Genomic DNA, 17,674 nt, shown 5'->3' on the forward strand with positions numbered 1-17,674 from the left:
AGCTCTCATATTTGACTGGATGGGACAGAGGTTCTTGGTGGAGGATCTCTTGAGACTACCGTGCCTTCCTTCCACCTCAGATGTCCAATCAATGGGATTTATTGAGCGTTTACTATGTGCACGGTACTAAGTGCTTGAAAGAGTACCATACAACAGAATTAGCAGGTGTGTTCCATGTCCCCATAATGATCTTCCAGCCCAGACTCTGGACACACACACCCAAGCTCTCCTTGGCCCACTAAAATGTCGTGCATCTGAATCTACCCTCAGCCACCGCTTCATTCTGATTACAGAAACTTTTCTTCCACAATGGTTATTCTGCCAGAACACGAGAAGCAGTGTGGCCTAGTGGATAGAGCGTGGGTCTGGAAGTCAGGACCTGGGTTCTAATCCCAGCTGTGCCACTTGTCAGTTGTGTGACCTTGAACAAGTCACTTCTCTGTGCCTCAGTTACCTCTACTGTAAAATGGGGATTAAGATTGTGAGCACCCTCTGGGGTAGGGACTGAGTCTAACCTGATTATCTTGTATCTACACCTCCACTTAGAACAGTGCCTGGCATATATTAATTCAATCGTATTTATTGAGTGCTTACTGTGTGCAGAGCACTGTGCTAAGTGCTTGGAAAGTACAATTCAGCAATGAAGAGACAATCCCTGCCCACGGTGGGCAGGCAGTTTGTAGTAAAGACTTAATAAATATCATAAAAAAAATCCACTAGGCATGGTGGGGGCATCTGTGGTGATGGTGGTCATGTCTTGGTGTTGGTGGCAGTCAGCAGGGTGGTGGGATTGGAAGAGAAGGAGAGGGTTATTTCATTTTTCAGACCCAAGTGCAAATCCATCACACCTAACTGGATGATTTTTGATTTGTTTTCAGGGGAAGAAACCAGACATTCGTAGAGACTGGCAGCCCGAGTCATCCAGATGTTGACATTTTCTTGCCCGCACGTGCAGTGTAGCTGTGGCTGACGCCCCTTGGTGCCCAGTGGAGTGGCGTGTGCAGCGGAGACCGGGAAGCAGGCAAGTCCGAGGAACGCCATCTCCTCACTCTGGGCATAGATATCACCATGCTGGCTCTATGTGCCCACACTCTGGGTTGGCACTGAACTGCTCACAAAGGTGCCATTCTACTGAATTGGGGAGTTGGGGGTGGGAGAGGTGGGGAGAATAGATGCAGGAGAGGAGATGCCTTCCTTGCTGTGAATTTGAAATCACTCTTTTTTTTTCTTTTAATGGTATTTGTTAAACTCATGCTATGTGTCAGGCACTGTACTATGTCCTTTGATAGATCTGATAGGTTGGACACAGTCCCTGCCCCACATGGAGCTCATAGCCTAAGTAAGACAGAGGATGATTTAATTCCCATTTTACAGGTGAATGAAGTGATTCACCTAAAGTCATGCACCAGACAGGTAGCGGAGACGGAATTAGAACCCAGGCCCTCTCGTTTCCAGATCCGTGTTCTTTCCACTAGGCCATGCTGCTTCTTTCGTGTTCTCATCTCTCTCACCATCAACCTCTTGCTCACACCCTCCTTCCTACCTGATACTCCCTCCTCTTTCACATTCTGCAGTTCCAATGAATCAATTGTATTAATTGAGTGCTTATGTTGCATAACAATGTACTAAGCACTTGGAAAAGTATACTATAACGGCCAACAAGGAGACCACTGCTCTCCTCATCTCCTAAGCTCTACTGTAAGCACATCTCCTCCAGGATGCCTGTCCTGATTGATTTCTCATCTCTTCACCCTTTATCCCATCCCCTCATGCCTTTTTTGCCGTGTCAGGGCTTCCATGACACCTAAGAACTTTAGTATTCACCCCTTCTCCCCCCATATTGCTCAAATGCATATTTTTAAACTCTGTTGCTTCCCTCCTGTATTTTATTTCGGACTCTGCCTCGCCCACTAGACTGAAAACTCCTTGAGGACAGGGATGTGTCTCCTACCTCTGTTGTACCCTCCCAAGTACTTAGTTTCAGTGTTCTGCATAGAGTAGGAACTCAATCTGGACAGCCGATAGATCATTTGAACTTGACAAGCCTCCTCGGGTGGTGCGGAGCGAGGTGCCCATTGCAGCTCAAGATGGCTTTGCCAGTCTGGCAGAGAGCATGGTTGGAGAGATTCGTGGGGTGCGGCAGAGACTCCGGCTGTGAATTCAATGCTGGGAAAAGGGCCTCCCTGGGCTACACACCATCTTTTCCCATGAAGCAGGCAGGACCCAGCTGGCACTCGGTAAACTTCATTCTCCTGCACTCCCAGGGAGTCCACTAGGATTCTTTACTGGCAAGAGGAGACTTGTTCCCCTGACAATCTGTTCATGTTGGTGGCATCCTACCCGCTGGGATTGTGGCCTTGGAGGACCCCATGGCACTGCCACTCTTTAGGGGAGAGGGAGGGAGTGACACTCGGGACCAGCTGGTCCTGGTTAAGTGTGAATTTGAGCAGAGACGCACCCTCCCCACCCCCCGCCACTGAGTCGATCTGCAAGGAAGGCCACAGACTTCCCCAAATCCCCAGGGCCAGGTCAGCCCACTTGTATACAGTGTTTATACTGGCAACTGTGCAGAGTCAGGCTCGTTTCCGTGGTGATTGGGTCTATCCCTATGACAGTTTCGAAGGACATTCTGGAATGGAGATAGGGTACGCAGAGGGTAAGTGGCTCTGAGCCCTTCTGAGAGCTAATGGCTTCTCTGGAAGGTCTGGTGAGTCACATGGAGCTACTGGTTGCCCCTCGTGCCCCCTAAGACAGAGCCTCTTGCTGGTCTCTCCAGGCTTAGTGTAAATCAAGAGGTAGAGTGGCCTAGTGGATAGAGCAGGAGCCCGGGAGTCAGAAGGACCTAGATTTTAATCCCAGCTCTGCATCTGTCTGCTGTGCGACCTTGGGCAAGTGACTTCACTTCTCTGTGCCTCAGTTGCCCCATCAGTAAGATGGTGATTAAAACTGTGAGCCCCACATGGGACAAGGACAATGTACAACCTAACCTGATTTGCTTATATCTATCCAGTTCTTAGTATAGTGCCTGGCACATAATAAGTGCTTAAATACCATTAAAAAAAATCCTGTAGACTGTAAGCTCATTGTGGGCAGGGAACGTCTCCCAACTCTGTTGTTCTCTCCAAAACGCTTAGTACAGTGCTCTCCACACAGTAAGTGCTCAGTAAATAGCATTATCGATTGAAATCTGGTTGACCCAGAGCACAGATTTGGCAGCCTTTATGGGGACAGAGATCTGACCTCATCATCAGTCAATCAGTAGCATTTATTGAGTGCTCACTGTGTGCAGAGCACTGTACTAAGTGCTTGGGAGAGTACAATATAACAATGCAACAGAGTTGGTAGACACTTTCCCTGCTCACAGTGAGCTCCAGAGCTCCAAAATGCCACTATCTCCTTTGTCTCCCTTCCCTTACTGTGGGCTCAACCTCCTTACCCGCCATCGCTGTTGGCATTGCTCAGTGGAAACCAGGCAGTGGTTGCAGTCTCGGGGGCTCCTTTGGATTCCAGGCCCAGGAATATCGGGGACCCTGGAGCCCCAGAGGAGTCTGCCTAGCCGTCGGCCAGTGTTGGTGTCACTTTGGCTGCCCTGGTCCTCCTCTCCTCCCCTTGCTCCTTACTTCTTCTCCAGAGGATCAAACATCACTTTTTGGGCCCTGGAGCTTGGGGGTGAGACTTGGGTGACTCCTTGGGATTTGGATCTGGCTGGGTGGGCCAGGACAAGTCCCACAACCTCTCAGAGCTTTGACAGCCTTGTTTTCCCCACCCCGGCACCCCCTCTGAGGACCAGTGTGAAACTGAGCAGGACTGTGAACCAAATCGTGTCAGGCGCCTGAGTTCTGAAGGCTAAATTAGACCTTTGAGGAGGTGGATCAACTTGGAACTCTGCGGAATATGGTGGCCAATTACCTGGTTTTCTCCTGGACGTTCTAGTTTCCAACTGGGCCACCCCCTGTCTGGTTATGTTACCCATCTCCTAGGTATCCCGGAGTTTTAATTTGGGTGCCCTCGGTCCGGGCTCGTGTCGCTAGATTCCACGGCTTGGAAGCAGGGCCCGTGTCCAGGGGGACCCAGGAGGAAGATGCAGAAGCGCCAAAGCGAGCTGGGGTTCAGGCGTCCCTGATGCAAATCACTGTAGGTTCAGAAGAACTGTCAAATAAAGTTGCATGACACATGTTAACATCACGTGTGCCTGAGTATCTGGTACCGCAACCCCACCTTGGACCATCATAATGATCAAGTTTCTCCTCTGGTTCACAAGGGAGTGGAGTCACACAATCACTCAAATTTTAGGACCAGTCCTCACACACCTTCACCAAATCTAGTATGACTATCTTTTTTTTAATGGTATTTAAATGCTTATGTGCCAGACACTGTACTAAGCACTGGAGTAGATGCGAGTTCCACATGGAGCTCACAGTCTACAGTCCCCATTTTACAGATGAGGTAACTGAGGCGCAGGGAAGTTAAATGACTTGCCCAAAGTCTCACAACTGACAAGTGATGGATTTGGATTAGAACCCAAGTCCATCTGACTTCCAGGCCAGTGCTTTATCCACTAGGCCATGCTGCTTCAAAGCCTTATTGAAGACACATCTCTTCCAAGAGGCCTTCCCTGACTAAGCCAACCTTTCCTCTTCTCCCTCTACCTTCTGCTTCACCCTGACTTTCTCCCTTCATTCTTCCCCCGCTCCCAGCCCTGAAGCACTTATGTATCTGTAACTTATTTATATTGTCTGTCTCCCCTTCTAGACTGTAAACTTGTTGTGGGCAGGGACTGTATCTGTTTATTGTTGTATTGTACTCTTCCAAGCGCTCTGTACAGTGCTCTGCACACCATAAGCACTCAATAAATACAATCGAATGAAAATGCAATCTGCACAAAATGTGGGGTCTGGCCCCCTGAACTCCAAATTCTTTAAAGATTTACTGCATAGCATAGCTGAATTGTTCATGCAGCATCCTTTAGTGGCCATAGACATCTTTGTCTTAAAACAGATCTTTGTGGCAAGCAGGGGAATCCTTCCAGAGCTGGGAAACTCCCTCTGGGGACTTACTCCAGAGCTGGGGACTTCCTCCAGAATCACTTTCAGGAGAGCAAAAGCAGTAAGCATAAAGGTAAATAAGGATTTAAATCATCTTTGTTTTGTCTCTCCTGCTGAGCTGGGATCTGTCAGTAGAGTCAGAGCAGTCGGGCAACAGATGAAAGAAGCCCGTGATGAATGTTGGGTTTGGGAGAACTGTCTAAGCTTGCCTAGACCTGAATGGATTTGATTTGGTGCCAGCCTGCTTCTACCCTGTGCGCCTGCCCCTGCAGACTGGATGAGCCCCAGACAGAGCTTTGGAGGAAAGTCCCCAAAATTAACATCTCTTCCCAAGTGCCCAGCTTCCTCAGCTGGTAAAGTCTGGCTGATTTTCTGTTTCTCAACCAACTCTCCCTCTCCTATCTTACCTTGCTGTTCTCCTCCTACAAACCAGCCCGCAGTCTTTGTTCCTCTAGCACCTACCTACTCAGTGTACCTTGATTCTGCCAGTCAATCGTATTTATTGAATGCAGAGCACTGTATTAAGCACTTGGAAGAGTACAGTACAACAGTAAACAGATACATTCCCTGCCCACAACGAGCTTACAGTCTAGCCGACCCCTTGCCCGTGTTCTTCCTTTTGGCTTCCCTCCGCCTTCACGTCTGACAGACCACCACCTGTCCCACCTTTAAAGTACTACTCAAAAAGCATCACCAAGAAGCCTTCCCTGACTCATCTCTCAATTTCCCCACACTATTCACTCTCCCTTCTATGTTATCTCCGCACTTGGATCTGTACCCTTAAGCACTTGATGTTCACTCTACCCCCGGGTCCACAGCTGCCATTTCTAAACCCCTGATCCACCTCTTGCCTGCTGTGTGAACTTGGGCAATTTATTTCACTTCTCCACACGTGTAAAATAGGTATTCAGTATCTTTTCTTCCTCCTTAAATTGTGAGCCCCATGTGCGACAGGGAAAGAGTCTGACTTCTCTTGTATCTACTGCAGTGCTTAGTATAGTGCTTGGAACATAAACTCAGCAGATGTTATTGTTATCATTGTGTGGCGGAAAGGTCAAGAGTATTGGGACAGAAGAGAAGATTTGGCGGGAAGATGGTCTTTGGGGTGAAGACAGTCTCAGTAGACTGAAGGGGGTGAAATTCAGTTGGGAGGAGCCCAAATTTCCCCAGTGCCCCCCTCTCACATTAAGCATCGCTGCTACTCTTTTTCCTCCTACTTAGGCTGTGAGCCCCATGTGGGACAGCAGCTCTGTCTGACCAGATTAACTTCTATCTATTCCAGTGCTTAGTACTGTTTAAGAAGCTAATTACAAGGGGACTCTGGTGGTCAGGAGCCACATAACCCATTCTTGGTTTTTATTTTTCGCCACAGATCATTTGACTTGTGGGGTTTGGAAGTCTAGAGTTTTCCCTTGTTTTGCTGGCCAGTGCACGGCCTTCCACAGTGGTTTTAGAAGGAAGTTAAATGAAAACCAAAAGGTATGTTTTGTATGGTACTCTGGAGTCAGACGTGATGAGGGAAAAGCTTAACGGGTGACTTAATGCTGAACTTCAAGCCTCTGAAGGTTTAGCACACAAAGGGTAGAGAAGCAGTATGGCCTAGTGGAAATAGCATGGAACTGAAAGTCAGAGGACCTGGGTTTTAATTCAGGCACCTCCAAAACCTGCTGTGTGGCCTCGGGCAAGTCACTTAACCTCTCTGTGCCTAAATTACCTCATCTGGAAAATGGGGATAAAGACAATAAACCACAAGTGGGACGTGGACTGTATCCAATCTGATGATTTTGTAGGTACTCCAGCCCTTAGCACATTGCCTGGCACTTAGTAAGCACTTTACAAATACCATTTAAAAAAATGGGTAGGGACCAGTTGTTTCCTTTCCTCAGTGAGGACTGAACAAGTGGATTTAAATCATAACAGGAGGTATTTAAATTAGACATGAGGAATTTTGTAGCAGGTAATGACCAAGAGAGGTGTATAGTTAGCTCATCTGATAGTGTTCAAAAGCTGACAGGATTCTCATCCATTTGAAGTGGGTTGGATTTGGGCATTTCCAAAGGCAGAGGGACAGACAGTATGGCCTTTGCTTCTCTGCTCAAAGGGCAGAAGAGCTGGTTCTGAATGGCACCTGAGGAAAGAGTAAGTTACCCTCTGGGAGCCTTGAGGTTAAATTCCTAACCGGGCCAGGGGTCAGTCTCACCTTTACAACATCGGCAAGATCCACCCTTTCCTCTCCATCCAAAGTGCTTCCTTGTTGGTACGGTCTTTCATCATATCCCAACTGGATTACTGCATCAGCATCCTTTCTGATCTCCCAATCTCCTGTCTCTCCCCGCTTCAGTCTATACTTCACTCTGCTGCCCAGATTATCTTTCTACAGAAATGCTCTGGGCATGTCACCCCCCTCTTCAGAAATCTCCAGTGGTTGCCTATCAACCTTCGCATGAAGCAAAAACTCCTCTCTATTGGCTTCAAAGGTCTCCATCACCTTTCCCCCTCCTACCTCTCCTCCCTTCTCTCCTACAGCCCAGTCCACACACTCTGCTCCTCTGACACTAACCTCCTCACTGGGCCTCGTCCTCGCCTGTCCCACCATCGGCCCCTGGCCCACATCCTACCCCTGGCCTGGAATGCCCTCCCTCCTCACATCTGCCAAACTAGCTCTCTTCCCCCCTTCAATTCAAAACCCTACTGAGAACTCACCTCCTCCAGGAGGCCTTCCCAGACTGAGCCCCCCTTTTCCTCTGCTCCTCCTCCCCTCCCCATCATCCCTACTCCCTCCCTCTGCTCTACCCCCTTCCCCGTCCCACAGCACTTGTGTGTATTTGTACATATTTATTGTTCTATTTATTTTATTAATGATGAGTATATGTCTATAAATATATTTTGATGCTATTAATGCCTGTCTACTTGTTTTGCTTTGTTGTCTGTCTCCCCCTTCTAGACTCTGAGCCCATTATTGGGAAGGGATTGTCTCTATCTGTTGCTGAATTGTACTTTCCAAGCGCTTAGTACAGTGCTCTGCACACAGTAAACGCTGAATAAATACAATTGAATGAATGAATCAACTATCGGAAGAGAAGCAGTGTAGCTTAGTGGAAAGAGCACAGGCTTGGGAGTCAGAGGTCATAGGTTCTAATCCCAACTGCCTTTTGTCAGTTGTGTGATTTTGGGCAAGTCACTTAACTTCTCTGTGCCTCAGTTACTTTGTCTGTAAAATGGGGATTAAGACTGTGAGCCCCACGTGGGACAATATGGTAACCTCATAGCTAACCCAGTGCTTAGAACAGTGCTCGGCACCTAGTAAATGCTTAACAAATACCATTATTATTATTAAGAGAGAAGCTGTTGCTTCCTAGTGTCTCCCACAGTTCTTCCTCTAGTTACTGGGACAGGCAGCTCGCAGGGTCCGGACTGAGATCCTGTCCTGTTCTTTGTCTGTGATGCTCTACTCAAAACAGGCTGTTTGCCATCTGTTAACTCAAAAACCGAGGATCTCAGCCTAAGGCCACCGGGAACATTCTATCCAGCTGTGGCAAAAAGGAATCGGTTCTGGGAGAAATAGTGGATTTGCCCTGGAATTTTGAATTTCGCAGAGAAGGGTTGGGCCTTTCCGCCTAAATCAATTCAGGAATCGTTTCCCTCTGTCTTACCTAAATTCCTCTTGCTGCAACCTAATGTCTGCTTCCTCTTGCTTCACCTCGTTCTGCCCCTGGAGGAGGTGAAGAACAAAGCAGAGAGTACCATGTATGAAATCCACTTTCTTTTCTATTGGCCCATCTCTGGCAAGTGACTGCTTATAAAACTCTGGACAAATCCTGAAGATGATTTCCTCCCCAAAGCAAGGGAAGCAGTATGGTCTAGTGGATATAGAGCATGGACCTGGAACTCAGGAAGGACCTGGGTTCTAATTCTAGCTCTGCCACTTGTCCACTATATGACTTGTCCACTATGTGACCTTGGCAAGTCACTTCACTTTTCCGTGCCTCAGTTCCCTCATTTGTAAAATGAGGATTAAGATTGTGAGCCCCATGTGGGACAAGAACTGACTGTGTCCACCTGATTAGCCTGTATATACCCCATTCATTCATTCATTCATTCATTCAATCATATTTACTGAGCGCTTACTGTGTGCAGAGCACTGTACTAAGCACTTAGAAAGTACCATTCAGCAATAAAGAGAGAGAATCCCTGCCCACACTGGGCTTACAGTCTAGAAGCGGGGAGACAGATATCAAAACAAGTAAACAGGCAACAATATAAATTAATAGAATTATAGACATAAACATGTCAAACAAATAAACGGGCATTAATATAAAATAGAATTATAGCTATGTACATATGTACACAAGTGCTGGGCGGGTTAGAGCAGAGGGAGTGACTCAGGGTGAGGTGGAGGGGAGGGGAGACTAAGGAAAAGGGAGCTTAGTCTGGGAAGGCCTCTTGGAGGAGGTAAGCCTTCAGTAGGCTTTGAAGGGGGGAAGTGTGATAGTTTGACAGATTTGAGGAGGGAAGGCATTCCAGGCCAGAGGTAGGATGTGGGCCAAGGGTCGACGGCAGGACAGGTGAGAACGAGGCACAGTGAGAAGGTTAGCACCAGAGGAGCGGAGTGTGCGGGCTGGGATGTAGAAGGAGAGAAGGCAGGTGAGGTAAGAAGGGGCAAGGTGATGGAGAGCTTTGAAGCCAATAGTGAGGAGTTTTTGTTTGATCCGGAGGTTGATAGGCAACCGCCGGACATTTTTGAGGAGGTGGGTGACAGAGCTTAGCACAGTCTCTCTAGACTGTAAGCTCATTGCAGGCAGAGAATGTATCTGTTTTTTGTTGTAGTGTACTCTCCCAAGTGCTTAGTACAGTGCCCTGCACCCAGTAAGTGCTCAATAAATACAATTGACTGACTGAATGGCACACAGTAAGCGCTTAACAAGTACCATGTACCAAAAAAAAGTCAGCCAGAGAGTCATTCCCAGCCTGGGCTCTTCTTCCGAAAGGGGGAGGAAGATTTGTTTTCCTTACTGGGAAGATGAAATCATTAGACATTAGCATTTGCTATTGTTGCCATGATCAATTGGAGAATTGTTGAATAGGTGAACCTTGACCTCCTCTCCCCCAAGACTCTGCCTCCCTGACCCTTGACTCCTGTCCATGGCCTGATTGACAGCTCTGAACATATGGGTTCCTGTCGGAGGTCCCAGCTGTCCTTCCCCAGGGACGGCAGTCCCTCAGCAGATGGACAGCTGACCAAGGAGAGGCCCAGGCAATGACTCCTGCGGGAGTAGACCTGCTGTGTGTCTGGGTTCCAGCCCTGGATTGGAGCTCCCCAGGCAGCTCTGCTTTCAGGGTGGGGAAGGAGGAAATGTGAGAACGAGGAATGAAATTTTAATGGTGAGTTAATTGGCAATTTATCATCAGCATGCTGCTATAACCACTGGACCGCAACTCAGTCTGCCGGAGGAGCTGCCTCGCCGCTGAGGAATGTTCCTATTTCCCTTTGTTCAGCCCCTCCATCCCAAGTCGATACTGTCTCTCAGACTCCCTCCTGGATGGGGGAGGGACTCCCGTAGGTGTGTTCCATCGGGAGGCCGGAGAGACGACAGGCAGGCAAGTCAGTTCCCCGTCCCACAAGCCCTCCTTTCCCTGTAACCTTGATCACGGGCTTGTTCATTCATTTCATTTTACCTGGAACTGTCACCTTCAGATGCAATGTATAAATTTATTAAAATTGGCATGCAGATGTATGTGAAGTAGCATGAAATCTGGTCCCTAGATTTACCCTGTTTTCAGCCACAGACATGGGTCTCTTTTAGCCCAGTAGTGCATTAGAATTATGAAAATTGTGTGCATGTTGGTTTGGATTTGAAGATGACACCTCTGAAAGTGAAATTTATCCATGGGTGGAGGCCAAAGAGACCAATGGGACTACCTGACCCTAGCACAGAAATTGTCCCTCTTGCAGCATAGGACTAATTTTGGTAAATTTCTTGGTCTCACCATCTTCCCCAGACTTATACCTGAGGATTCATGCCCCTTTTTTTCCTCCCCATATTTGTTATACTATCCCCGTACATCCTATCTAGCCCCCCACACTCTCTTCTCTTGCCCCTCACATCTCAGATCCGGTGAACACCAGCATCTGCCAGTAGCTAATGCAGTGTATCTTAACCCTGCACTCTCCCAAAGTCTCAAGAAAACAAACCATCATCGACAATAAGCTTTTATTAAGTATCCATTTTGTTCGGCATAGAAAGTGAATAAAACACACAATCCCTACTCTCTAGGAGCTTATTACAGTTTTAAGCAGGCCACAGACATATAAAAAGGCATAACACATCCCCAACCAGTTTACAAGTAGAGAAGCAATCTCTAAATAAATTTTTTTCCATTAAGCCCAAGTAATATTGTGGGTACATTAAATGTCCAAAGTGCCTAATCCAGATGCGATTCTATTTCCATTTGGCTCCTGGCTGATTTCTGTTGGGCCCTGGACTGGTGCTTGTTTCCATGGTGGTTAATCCTGGGTTTTGCCCATATCCATGGAGCTTCCTTGCATCTGAAGCTTTGACCCTGGGCTGTTTCCAGTGCTAGACTCGTTCTCCTTGACACTGGTTGCCGCTGTGGTCATGACTCCGGTTGGCCCCTAAGGTAGGGGGCTCCTAGATTTCCCCATCTCTGCTGAGTCTTTCTCCTTTGCTTCCAAGGCTGTTAATTCCCTTGTAACATCGGCTCCTGAGAGAAGCAGTATCACCTAGTAGAAAGAGAAAGGGCCTGGGAATCAGAGGCCTGGGGTTCTAATCCTGACTCTGCCAATTGCTTGCTAAAAAATTAGAAAAATAATGCAGCGAACAGAGTGAAGTATGGACTGGAGTGGGAAGAGACAGGAGGCAGGGAAGTCAGCAAGGAGGCCCGGTGCAGTAATCAAGGTGGGATAGGATAAGTGCTTGGATTACTGGCACTCCCATCAATGGTTTTTATTGAGCACTTATTGAGTACTTCCTCAATCTTGTCTTTCTTGTCTATCTTGTCACCGACCTCTCTCCCACATCCCACATCCTGCCTCTGGGCTGGAATGCCCTCCTTCTGCGTATCCAAAAGACAATCACCTAAAGATAAAAGATAAAACCACATCTCCTCCAAGAGGCCTTCCTCGATAAAGCCCTCATTTCCTCTTCTCCCACTCTCTTCTGTGATAAATGAGGTTTAGGAGACACTGGGATTACAAGTGGGGTTGAAGGTAGAGCTTCTATGTTCTAAAGGTCCAAAACCCTGGCTTCCAAGGGGCACATCTGCTTCCTGATTTGCAGGAGTGCATATAAATGGAAGTGGAGTCTGTACTGGGAGAAGAAGCTATTTGAGGAGAGTGTAAACAGCAGCAGATCTTTTTATGGTATTTGTTATGCGCTTACTATATGTCTAACACTGCTCTAAGAACTGGGATAGGTACAAGCTGACTGTCAGACACAGTCCCTGTTCCACATGGGGCTCACAGCCTAAGTTGGAGGAAGAACAGGTATTTACTCCCCATTTTACAGTTGAGGAAACTGAGGCACAGAGAAGTGAAGTGACTTGTCTAAGGTCACATAGCAATCTAAATTCTAAATCGGATGCCCTTACTGGTGAGGACATACCACAGAAATCTCAACATAAAAATATGAAATTTGAGAAAAGGGAATGAGGAGAAAATAGGAAAGACCTTTAAGGAAAAGCTGAAAGAATAAATGACCTAAACAAAGTCTGGTGACCATTTAAAAATTCTTCATTCTTGAGGCCCCAGGGAAAGAAAATGGTACCTCAAACCCAACAATCAGAAATACTTTGTGGCTAACTCAAAAAGTTAGAGAGGCCTCCAGAGGGGAACAAGTCTTGGTAGAAAAAGGGGGAAGACCTCCACTGTAAAGAGACTCGGAAAGCCAATGGAGAGTTCTGGTCTGGTGTGAACAGGAAACTGGATGGGCGGCTGACTTCGAAGCAAACACTAAGCCCCGTTGCCCATGGTGCCTGGTTAGAGTGGGCCAGTCCGAATCGGGCATTTAGATGGTGTTTTCTGTTTTTCTGTCCTGGTTCTTAGCACTCACCCTAGGATTTTAATTGCTTCCCCCAGCCCCTACAACCTACTAAGGAGACTTCACGGGTATTGTATTATGTTATTTGTTGAGCACTTACTAAGTCTGAAGCACTGTTCTAAGCCCTGGGGTAGATTCACATTAACCAGGTTGGACACAGACCCTGGCCCAAATGTGACTCTCAATCTATGTAGGAGGGAGAACAGGCATTGAATCCCCATTTTACAGATACAACTGAGGCACAGAAAAGTTAAGGGACTTGCCAAGGTCACAGAGCAGGCAAGTGGCAAATCTGAAATTAAAATCCAGGAGTCCTCTGACTCCTAAGCATGCGTTCTTCCCACTAGGCCAAGCTGCTCCTCAGCTTCCCAAGTAGCCTCCCTCTGAGTCATTGCCTCTAATTACAGGTCTGAAGGCGATAACTGCTGCTTCTACTGCTACTGAGGAGGAGGTGGAAGCTGTCTCCTCTAATACCTATCTCTAGGGTCTCAGTCCTCCTCCTCCTCTTCTCCCCGCCCCCCTCCAAAATTCTCCTCTTCCTGCAGCTGAGAATAAGGATGTGAGAGTAAACTGCTGCCAAAATGTTCCTGTCAGGTCTGAGGAGGGGCAGGAGATTGTCAGGGAGGTTCAGTGGCTTGCCCGAAGTCACCCAGCAGGCCAGTGACAGCCTCTTGGGTGTTCCAGTCTAGTAAGGCAGCAGCCTGGTAGGAAAGGCCACTATCTCCTTCACTGGGCTGTGTCAGAGATCAAGGGGAGGGAGAGGAAGAAGGGCCACCATTTGCGGATGGGGGAGAGCACGGGAAAATGGGCCCAACCGTTTGTGGCCAGTGGGAGCAAGAGGAGGGAGGGGAAGAAGAGCTCAGCCATTTGTGGCCAGAGGGGCAGAAGGAGAGAGTAGGAAAAGAGTCCAACCATTAATGGCCAGAGGGAGTAGGAGGAGCAAGAGGAGGGAAGGGAAGAAGAGCTCAGCCATTTGTGGCCAGAGGGGCAGAAGGAGAGAGTAGGAAAAGAGTCCAACCATTAATGGCCAGAGGGAGTAGGAGGAGCAAGAGGAGGGAAGGGAAGAAGAGCTCAGCCATTTGTGGCCAGAGGGGCAGAAGGAGAGAGTAGGAAAAGAGTCCAACCATTAATGGCCAGAGGGAGTAGGAGGAGCAAGAGGAGGGAGGGGAAGAAGAGCTCAGCCATTTGTGGCCAGAGGGGCAGAAGGAGAGAGTAGGAAAAGAGTCCAACCATTAATGGCCAGAGGGAGTAGGAGGAGCAAGATGAGGGAGTGGAAGAAGAGTCCAGTAATTTGTGGCCAGGGACTCCCCCTCTAAACTGCAAGCTCATTATGGGCAGAGAACTTGTCCGCTCATTCATTCATTCAGTAGTATTTATTGAGAGCTTACTATGTGCAGAGCACTGAACTAAGCGCTTGGAATGTAGAATTCGGCAACAGAGACTATCCCTGCCCAATGACGGGCTTACAGTCTAATCCGGGGGAAACGGACAAAAACAAGACAACATAATCAAGATAAATAGAATCAAGGGGATGTACACCTCATTATAAAATAAATAGGGTAATAAAATATATATACAAATGAGCACAGTGCTGAGGGGAAGGGAGAGGGGGAGGAGCAGAGGGAAGGGGGGCTTAGCTGAGGGGAGGTGAAAGGGGGTAGGGAGAGGGAGCAAAGAGGGAGCAGAGGGAAAAGGGGAATCTCAGTCTGGGAAGGCCTCTTGGAGGAGATGAGCTCTCAGTAGGGCTTTGAAGAGGGGACGAGAGTTTGGCAGAGGTAAGGAGGGAGGGCATTCCAGGACAGCGGGCGGACGTGGGCCAGAGGTCGACGGCAGGATAGGTGTGAACGGGGGATGGTGAGGAGATGAGTGGCAGAGGAGTGGAGAGTGTGAGGTGGGCAGTAGAAAGAAGGGAGGTGAGGTGGGAGGGGGCAAGGGGATGGAGAGCCTCGAAGCACAAAGTGAGCAGTTTTTATTTCATGTGGAGGTTGATAGGCAACCTGGAGATCTCCCAAGTGCTTAGTATAGTACTTGGCAAAAAGTAAGTGCTCAGTTTAATATGATTAGTGGAAATTGGAGGAGCAAGGGGTGGGAGAAGGGTCCAGTCATTTGTGGCTGGGAAGGGAGTAGGAGAAGGGCCCAGCCATTGGTTTGGATGGGCTTGGGGGGGGACAGCGGGAGAAGGGAGCAGAAGGAGGGTGAAGGGAAAAGGGAAGCAGCCTGGCCTGGTTGAAAGAGCACAGGCCTGGGAGTCAGAGGACCTGGGTTCTAATCCTGAATCTGCAATTTATCTGTTGCAAGACCTTGGGCAAGTTAATTCACTTCTTTGGATCTCAATTACCTCATCTGTAAAACAGGGATTAAGACTGTGAGCCACGTGTCGAACAGGGACTGTACTCAACCTGATTATAGCTTTTCTTACCCCAGCACTTTGGTCAACATCTGGTGTTTAGTAAGCACTTAACAAATACTATAAAAAATAAATTAATAAACAAAGGGCCCAGCCATTCATGGCCTGAGGGAGGTAGCAGGAGAAAAGTCCATCTGTTGTGGCCAGGGAGAGCAGGAAGATCCTTGTAGCCTGCATTTGTTCACTGGCGGGCAAGTGACTAGCCCAGAGTTGCCAGCAAGAACCTTCATAGGCTGATTTGGGCACCACCCACTATATCCCCCTTCCTAAATTCCCCAGTCTTTGCTTCTGGGAAACTAAACAATTACTACTACTAATGATAATAATGGCATTTGTTAAGGGCTTACTATTTGCCAAGTACTGAAGTAAATGGTGGGGTAGACACAAGGTAATCATGTTGGACAACAGTCCCTGTTCCCCATCGAGCTCGTAGTCTTAATTCCCATTTTACAAATGAGGTAACTGAGGCACAGAGAAGTTAAGTGACTCACCCAAGGTCACAGAGCAGACAAATGGCGGATCCAGGACTACAACCCACGTCCTTCTGACTGAAAACTCAGCCTTTTCTTTTTTTTGTTTGTAATGATGGGCACCTAAAAGGACCACACCTGAGGAGTTTCCAGTACTCTGTCAGCCTCAGCTATGGGAGGGAGAATCAAGCAGAGGAATAACTGCTCCATTCCTAGCTTGGGCAGTGGCTAGCAAGTGGAGGGCAATCGGCTACAAGTCAGAACTCACCTGTGCTGGGCAGCAATGGCACAGGAGAGAATTGAGGGCAGAGACTCAAGTTGATTGTGCAGAAGGAGGCAATGGTAAACAAATTCTGTATTTTTACCAAGAAAATTCTCTAGATACTCTACTAGAACAATTGCAAGATGGAGGTGGGGCATTCTGGGAGAGATGTGTCCTTGGAGTCGCTATGGGTCAGAGACGACTCGACGGCATAAGACAAGACAAATGATGGGCAAGGTTGGGCTGAGAGCCAGTTGGTCCTAGGTGCCCAGCTTCCCAGAATCCAGTCAGAGCTTGGCTCTGAGGAATCTCTTGGGGCTGGGAATGCACAAGCACATTTCCAAAGCATCCCGTTCTCCTTGGAAGGCCCACAATGACCTGAGCGGTCTTGCGGGTTTCATGGAGCGGGCCCAGAGCTGGAGAGGTGGGTGCTTAGGCCAGTTCTGGGATGACTGCCGGAAGCGGCTGTTGTGACTCTTCCCTGGTGGGAGAAAATTTGGTCCACTCTCTTCCCCTGTGGCTCTGTGCCACTGGATAGAGAGGTCTGGAGGAGGGGAGAAGTCCAGTGCTCAAACTGAAGGAGACCAGGGAGAGACCTGCCAATAGTTTCTTTGTTGATTTGTTTTTAATGGTATTTAAGTGCTTACTCTGTACTAGGGGCCGTACTAAGCACTGGGGTAGACACGAGCTAATCAGGTTGGGCACCGTCCTTGTCCCACGTGGGGCTCATTCTTAATCTCCATTTTACAGATGAGGTAACTGAGGCACAGAAAAGTTAATAGACTTGCCCAGTATCACACAGGAGACATGTGGTGGAGCTGGGATTAGAACCCAGGTTCTCTGACTCCCATGCTCATGACCTTTTCACCAGGCCACACTGCTTCAACACATGGAGAATATAGGGAACCATCCCAATACCTCTTGAACACCATCATTTGAGCTAAAACCCAGCCCCCGCCCAAACCTGCCTCCCCTCATTCTCTGGCTACATGGACCAGAGCCAACCAGGAGGCCGTTATCACAAAGCAGATGGAGCCCACCAACTCCGTGAGGTGGGGGAGGGGAACTTGGGGGGGGATGGGGAGGGGAGAGAGCTGCAGCTCAAAGACCAATGTAAGGTTTGTTCTGCTGCTTACAAAGCCCAGAAAGAGACCCCGCACTTGTCTCTTGGAGGCCGGTGGAAGGAACAGGAGCCCAGGGCCTCTCTCCCAGGCTCTCTGTGGGGAAGAGAGGAAGAGGTCCGGAAGGCCGCAGCAGTGAGTACTCGCCCAGCCTGGCTGGGCCAGAGCCCTCAGAACCTGCAGCGGGAGGTGTGGGGAGCATTAAGCACTCAATAAATACCATGGATTGATTGACTGACTAAATGACTGAGGGAAGAAGGGAGGAGACTTGAGATAGGTGAAGAAGTGCTGAGGGAAAGCCTGAAGGAAAAG

The 17,674-nt window shown here is 48.4% G+C and overlaps 1 protein-coding gene across 22 annotated transcripts in view; it reads left to right on the forward strand.

Moving 5' to 3' along the window:
- Positions 1-976: 976 nt before the first annotated feature.
- Positions 977-17,674, forward strand: part of NFASC (neurofascin) — a 105,853-nt gene continuing 89,155 nt past the window's right edge. For 7 of the 22 annotated variants that reach the window (XM_039912715.1, XM_039912717.1, XM_039912718.1 and 4 more), the window contains exon 1: positions 1,036-1,120. The gene's annotated coding sequence lies outside the window, so the exon portion shown is untranslated. The other 15 variants (XM_029068706.2, XM_039912708.1, XM_039912710.1 and 12 more) reach the window with 5 other exon arrangements.

Source organism: Ornithorhynchus anatinus, chromosome 7, assembly GCF_004115215.2.
Source record: "Ornithorhynchus anatinus isolate Pmale09 chromosome 7, mOrnAna1.pri.v4, whole genome shotgun sequence".
Taxonomy (NCBI): Eukaryota; Metazoa; Chordata; class Mammalia; order Monotremata; family Ornithorhynchidae; genus Ornithorhynchus; species Ornithorhynchus anatinus.